Raw genomic sequence first — 8,026 nt, 5'->3', positions numbered from 1 at the left:
GTGTGATTGGCCAACACCAGACAATGTGGGAGAGTTAAGAAGTTTCTTGGGACTCTGTACGTATTACTGGAAGTTTGTGAAGAACTTTGCAGCTATAGCTGCTCCACTACATGATTTGACAAAAAAAAGGCCAGAAGTTCGAATGGACAGTTCCTTGCCAGCATTCTTTCAAGACATTGAAAGAAAAATTGGCCTCAGCTCTATTATTAAAGCTTCCAAATCCCTCACTGCCATACATACTGGATTTTGATCATCTTCTGATCATATTTTCTTCATCCCTCGGCCCTGGCTGTCACTGGGTCTGGTCTTGACACGAGACTCGAGGCATTCCATGTCATGTCCTCTTGGTGGTACCCCTTTGGCTGGCTTAACCTTGCTTCCCCCTATTATTCCACTTGACAACCCAACCCCTCTTCCCCTGCCAATTATACATTCTATTTCTTCAAGACCTCCCAATTCATTTCCATCAAGGATCTCGTTCTTCCACCCATACATTTGGATTTGTATGGTCCTTCACCTGTTAAAATGGACTTTCCAATCTGGTAATATTTTTCTTTCCCATTCCAGTAGTCCTTATACTTGGTCCATCTATCCTCACAAGGGGTGTTGCTTTCAACATTGGTCCATCTGTCACCACTTTCCTCCTGATTTTGAGAAAGGCAAAAGATTGAAGACAAGGCCACCCCATAACCAACAATGGTAGAGACAGCTGAAACCTGTCAAACAACCAGGTAAAAGAAACTGAGATGTCTGATGGGAGAACATACTGCGAGTTTTTCCTCCCCAGTTCTCTATACCTTATTCATAGACACGCTCACCCTGTTCCGATGTCTGTATAGGACCTCAATGTCATCCTGCTTGCTCTTACCCATGCCCTTTCAAGCCATTGGCAACCTCCAACTTCTACCACTTTTCTCTTCAGACATATTATTTTTACTTCTCACCTGTGGTCGCTATCATTCAGTGTTTTATGCCATTGATGCATCCTGCATCCTATTTCATCATCCTCATATTCTTCTTTCTCTGAACTAGTTCTTCCTCCCTTCGGCCACTTGGGGAGGAGACCACTTTCTTTCTCCTCTCTCCTTTCCTTCTATTTCACTCTTCTATGACATTGAGACCCAGATAGACTTTATTGCCTTGTTCATGCTGCTCCTTATTACTTAGCTCATACTTCTCACTTTTGAGGTTTCTCTGTTCAACTCCACATTCCATTTGTTTCCTCTTCCTCCAGGAAGAAATATCCTTCTACCCTTATAGCTAAGGTCTGTCAATTTCTTTGTTTTACTTCTCATAGGATGTTGTTGCCTGAAGATGGTCCACATTTTGTCCTATCAGATTTATCACCTATCTCATTCCCTCACTGCTCATTTACTATGGCAGCTGGACAAGATCCTTCAAGCTGGCATATAGACTACTTTACATAACTTTGTCACCCACTCTCATCACCATCTGGCCATCTAGTCTCCTAAAGGTTATGACCTGCTTCCATTTGCCATCCTACAGTCTACTCACTGTATTTAGACAGGTGAGTACATTCCCTTTCTGATTATAGCACTTGCTTACAGGATCCCATCAGGTGGCTGGTAGTGCCTCCCAGGTTACACTTATTTTCCAAAATTTTACATTGAGCTAGGATAATGGAAAGTGCTCATACCATCCACTCTATCTAACCACCCATATATGCCCACTGTTGAGATGGGATGTTCAACAAGACCACTTGGATAAGACAGTAGTCACATATCAGACCTTACCTATTCCATGGACTATCATAGAAAAATCCAGCACCAGGAGGAACTCTGCCTGCTTCCCTTGCTCGCAGGTGCTGGCTTTTCAAAATAGGGTTACCCAGTCACCCATTGCACTGTCTTCAGAAAAAGATATTTCCAGCTGAAACAGGACCGATGTGGATCTGACCATGTTCTATGAGTCCCCCATTGTGAATTCCTCTCCTTTTTTTTTCTGTGGAGTGCAGGAGACTTTTACTACATACTAGTTCCTAGCCACTGGAGTGGATCCTAACTGCTGGGGCTAGAATAATGGGTGCTAATTACTGGGAAATGGGGCAGTGGTGACACTGTCAGTGTAGTGCAGATCACCCCTTATATAATAATACCTACAAACGAGAAGCACGTCATAAGATACTATGTCCTCATACTGCAGTCTGCATCTGTTCAGTAGAATTGAGGGTAGCATATTACAAGACTATTCCCTCCTCCTGGAGCTTATGACTATCCAGTAGAGTTGAGGCAAGCACATTTTAAGATATCTGCCCTCCTCCAGCAAGCTGCAACTGTCCAGTAGCATCAAGGTGAGCATGCCCCACTCTACCATGCCCTCCTCCTGCAATTATATCTGTTCAGTAGAGTCGAGGTGAGCATACACTATATACACATGCCCTTCTCTGAACACGCCCCAAAATGCTACACATATTGAGTCTCCTGTGACACATGGGTCTTGTTTGCCTCTTTCTTCCTCCTGTTCTGAGCAGAGAATGTACCGTGGAAGAGATGAAATGCAGTCTTCAAAAGGTGTGCCTTTATTTGGACCCTGCCATCAGATGCTACACTCCATGTATTTCCTTTGAGCACATTATGAGGGGAGCTCATTTAGGTAAATTTTGCACTGGTCCCTCCACCATATCAACATTGGTTTCTAGCTTTCTGTGTGAAGAGGTGTGTATCATCTTGAAAGTTAACAATTTCGTTACCTGAAAATGTATTTCCGATACATACTTACCTCTCACACACTTCCCACCCTCTTCCTCTCTTCTGGTGCACTTTAGGCATACTTGCCTCATCAAGAATAAAAATTTATGAGTGCAAAAGCATAGAGGAAGATTGTGTCACCTTCCTAATAATGGAGGGCTTTTGCTGCATAATAATGTCATTATGCAGTAGTGCATGTGATTAGGTAGGAGTTGCCTAAAGCTAGTGGCATGCAAATCTCTAAGGCAGATGCACAGGGAAGATGTGAGTACCTATTGGAAATACATTTCCAGGTAAGGAAAATACTAACTTTTCTGACTTATTTTGACTGCAAAATGTCAATATCTGCACATATTGATAATCTGAGAGAGAAATCAGTGAAAAGTCTTGCCCAAAAACTGCAGCACCTAGGCCTCTTTAATCTTATGAGAGCAACATTCAAGACCAGAATAGAGTATGGAATCCACTTGTGTGCATCAGTGGCAAAGTCTGTAATCACCAAATTATTACAGTAAGTGCAGAATGCAGCCATGGGAATAGCAAATGCTTGGCCAATCTAACACCCTGCCCTCTTCCCCCAACCAGTGACTTAGTAGTAAGTCTGAAGGTTTACACCACTAAAAATTGAGATTTGATACTCATGGTGGGCAGAATAGAGATATCCTATTGTGTAGTTTTGTGTTTAACAGCAAAAACCAATACTCTGTGACATCCAGCTCTTTTGGCTCCGTTTGAGCAGAATTACTACAAGACAAATTATTCTAGCCAAGCAAATGCTGTTCATAGCAATTACAATCATATCTCATCCACTTATCAGGACTTGATAGAGAGGGCAGCCAAATAATAATACAAATTGATCAAGTTATGAGTAAACGAGGCCAATAATGGTGTAGATTAGATACATATGTCTACTGGAAAACATCAAGATTAAGTCATTAAATTAAACACAATGAAGATGGACAGCAAGATGTGGATGGTCAGGACTGGTCATCACAACCAAAATTATGGAATGGAATTATAAGAGCAGAGACTGACACTGATCATAGTCTCTTCACACAGCTGCTGCTCTTGCAGTCAGGGGCATTGAGAACTAACCCAGGCCTTGGGTCAGTAATATCATTGCCCACCCCCCTTTCATTCTATTTATTAACACTTGCTGATTTTTCATGAATATATCATATATAATTTGACCAATTTGAATAAACCAATTGTGTCAGTCTCATTTCATGAAATAGCTGTTATCTTTTGTTGTCAACAATAGTCTGCCATGTTCAGGTCTGTAACCAACAGAATTTATAGTCTGAAAAGTAGTCCATATCCTGCTTTCCACTCTTTATAGACACAGCCATGACTGATTTTGGCCAACCTCCAGCTAACTCATTGCTCTCCATGTTGTGTAAATGTCCAAATGTGTTTTTTGGGGTCCTGGCATATTTCACTATCAGTCTGAATCTCTTTACACATTCTGTTGTTGTTCAAACTGCCAACTGAGAACACACTGTGTTTCCTTTACTTTTAGATACCATGAAATTTGTGTCAGATCATGTGACCAATCAAGTGACAAGTGATTTGCATAAAAAATGATCTCAGGGTTACCATTGACATTATGTAATAACTGCAGTGGACCTTGCCATAGCTATTTTATAGAAAACTGGTTATTCCATAAATGTTTTGATCATTCAAATTCGATGATGACAAAACCTTGTCGAAACGTTGTACATTTGCTCAATTTTTTTTATTCACATCAGTCTTTATCAAGTATTAAAATTACATTCATATGGGCTTATTTATTATATATTACAGAACTTTTACCTTCATAGCCTTCACTAATATGTAATAGTACCTTTTATATAGCTCCATAATATCAATATAACTCTTGTATTTTAGTATAATATTGTATGTTTCTTGACATGCTCCAGTTAATTGTACAAGTATCACAGTTTTTCAATTTAATAATTACAAGAGCTCTCACCACTTTTTTATTGGCTGTAATGTAATGCTAAACCAGCCTGCCTTTGGGTATTCTGAAAATAGTTCCCATCACTGAACATGCTCACCCTTTCAACTGTGGAAGCATTGTAATGTGAAGGTCAATCCCACGATTTGTTGCTAAAAGAGTAGCCCAAGACTTGGCAGTGGGTGTTATTGTCTTGCTGCCTTCCCTATAGTCTGTGACTTCAAAATTAAAGATGGCTAACTCAGATAGCCCTCGAGTAGCTTTGTACAAAGTTCAAAGCTTCAAATACATCTAAAACTGGTATGTAATTTCATTGTATGAAAAGATGCTTTTTACTGAGCTTTACTACTTTACAGAATTTATTTGACTATGCCAATGGCTGTCTCTTTTATATTTTGTACATTAAATGTCAAAAGAGGATGGTAAGATTCTGTATATATTCCAAAACATACCTCCTGATGAAAGTTTCTCTTCTCTGCCCATCTAAGCATTGGTATGAATCTTACCTAGCTAGATCCAGCCTTTATACCACACTATATTGCAATTTAAATCTTGTGATTCTCTCTAGCTAAGTCAATGCGCCCCCTATACAAGATCAGTATATAAGCTACCCATTATTACTTCCTATTCACTTGATGGCAGAATGTTACGATGATGCTTTTACATGCCTGCTGCAGGTTTCTGTTTTGATGATTTTTTCGATCCAACTTAGTGGGTTTGAGTTTATTGTTTATTTTCAAGAACAAAACAAAAAATTCTGAGATGTTTCAGATATGAATTTTCACTTTCAATTCTATGACATGGAGTCTCTTAGTACTAATCTGCCATTTCTGGAGTCTAGTGTTGCCCAGGCATCGGAGAGAGGCTCCCTTTCCATGGAGAACATCCAATCCCTCATACGCAAAGAGGTAGAGTCTTACATGAGATCTGATGTTTCTTCTCCTGTTGGCTCAAAGGCTGAGCTTGCAGGAAACTAGGGACAGACTGGTGAGAATTTTGACTATTTTTCTGACTCCTTCCTTTCCTTACACAGCTAATCATGAGCCTCCGATGGACATTCCGCCTTCTGCTCCGTTTATGAACCAAGTACATCAAGTTTGTAATGTCTTGAGCATTTCTCCTGTAGGTTACAACTCTTCTCCTCCTTTGTTAGGGGAAAGTCATTTGGTTGATTACCTAGTCTTTCCACCTTTGTCAGACATTGCTGTGCATGTTCAGAGATTTTCTGATCAATTGAGAGAGAGAGTGCTGCCATGCTTTGTCCTCCCCATTTACTGGATCAGCATGCCTTAGCTTTAAATCTCTTGGAGGAACCATATTTAGATTCTCAGAGATAAGAGTCTCTTCTCCCTATTTGGGGTTCTAAACCTGGTGCCACTATTTGTATTAACCTTACATAGTTTCCCAGATTCGTCTGACCCTTACAACAGTTTTGCATTTTTTATCTTCTTTGCAATTGTTGTCTGAGGCCTATCACGGGTCTCTTGCTCAATTTTCAGAGGATCATAGTCATTTATGGACGTCTACTTTGGTACAGTTATCAGCATCTGCTCCTTCCAAAAGATCTCAGCAACAAACGAACCAAGAGGGCATTTGACTTCCATCTTCAGCCCTTAGAGATCTCAGAGAAGCTACTTTTTCTTAGACGTTCGATTTTTGAAGGTATTCTAGATTCCATGGAATCTCGGGTGGATGTGCCCCATCTCCACTCTTTTCTTTCTACACTGGCCTCTTGCCTTTCCTAGTCTTTTACTGGACAGTTTTCTAAAACTCCTGCTCCATGTTCTATATGAACACACAGGAGATTCCACCCTTGTCAGTGGGTATCCTCTGCTCATGTGGAGTGTCGACAACAGAATCGGTGACTGCCTTATGAGGATTGATCCTGTGAGGGCTCGACTCAGACAGTTTGTGTCTGTATGGGAGATCTTTGCCACCAATCAGTGGGTCATTCAAGCTCTTAAGACTGGATTGGTCCTTCATTTCATGTCTATCATACCAGTTGTCTTTCCCCTCCCCAGGGGTCGTCTTACATCCAGTCATTGAGCACAAGCCATCCAGGAACTTCTGTACAAAGAGGCCATAGAGTGCATCAACTCTTCTCTCGAGTGTTTTTATACCTGTTTGTTTGTAGTATCGAAGGAGATGGATGATTGGCAACCTATCATCAACCTTTCTTATCTCAGTCATTTCTTCCAGCCTCCTTAGTTTACTATGGAGTTGTTTCTTTCCCTCCAGTTTCATCAGTTGGTGTATATTGCTTCCTCAGAGCTTTCATTGGAGGAACAGAGGCTTCTTTGGGCCTCATCTCATCAAATTCACCATATCTTGCTGGAGGTGATTGTACAGGTTGATATGTGGACCACACCTAATATATTTATATGGTTTGGCAGTTGCCTTCTAGAAAGGTTATTGGCCTAACCCCCCCCCCCCATGGCTGTTCTTCATACCCTGACTAGTTTGTAAAAGAGGTGAGTGACTTTGTTTCTTTTGTGTCTATATTTATTCTTTTTCAGTGACGCTCTCATCATTTTCATATGGATCCCATTCTGTGGTAGGTGTTGCCTTGTCAGGTATGCTTATTTCCAATTTTGCACTAGCTACTAGTCAACTGATAAAATATTTCCTGGTAGCAATGAGCTCTGTTGAGATGGGGTGTTCCATAAGAACTGCTTGTGCACTTTCTGGGTTGTAAATAATTATAACACTCTAGCGGACCATCACTCATGAGTAAAGCTTAAGGGGATTTTTCTCATCCCTGCTGACCCCTAGATTGAATAAATTGGGGCTGGGTTGCTTTTCAAAATAGGAAACATGATTCATCTATTGCACTTTCTCCGGAGCATCATTCCTCGGGACTCCCCAATGAGAGTGTCACCCAATTTCTCCTAGTGGATAATTTGGAGTCCTTGCCACTGAATTATGCCAGTCAAAGAGAAGAAGGCGAGACTGGGTGCCCTCCTACCAATAACTCTGGAAGGTTTTCCAGATTTATGATAGGAGCAGGATCAACCTATATGAAAGCCTCCTCATCATTCTGGTTCAGAGATGACTTTTCGTTATCTAGTTGAGTTGAGCATGGCCTTTCTTTTTGTTCATTGTTTTCATTCCGATGATCATGGAAAAGGGTCTTTGACTTCTCATATTTCAGCATGCAGAGGTCAATTCCTGTGCCACTGGTTGGACTTAGTTTGTTCCAGATCCTCCTTATGATTTCGAGAGTAGGAGGTGTTGCCTTGCCTCTCAGGTTGGGGAGTTAAAATTTTGGTTCGTAATCCGAGGCCAAGTAATCTCTGTTTCTTCAGGTTATGTGAGACATGACAAGTCCCATAATTCAGAGTTTAGTATGTTGCATTTTATG

At 40.8% G+C, this 8,026-nt stretch overlaps 1 protein-coding gene across 1 annotated transcript in view; it reads left to right on the top strand.

Annotated features, from left to right (window-relative positions):
- The window catches only part of LOC106461811 (X-linked retinitis pigmentosa GTPase regulator-like), a 150,846-nt gene that overhangs the window by 59,299 nt on the left and 83,521 nt on the right, over positions 1 to 8,026 (top strand). The gene's annotated exons all lie outside the window — the stretch shown is intronic.

Source organism: Limulus polyphemus, unplaced genomic scaffold (assembly GCF_000517525.1).
Source record: "Limulus polyphemus unplaced genomic scaffold, Limulus_polyphemus-2.1.2 Scaffold1036, whole genome shotgun sequence".
Classification (NCBI taxonomy): domain Eukaryota; kingdom Metazoa; phylum Arthropoda; class Merostomata; order Xiphosura; family Limulidae; genus Limulus; species Limulus polyphemus.
This window is presented reverse-complemented; position numbering and strand designations above follow the sequence as displayed.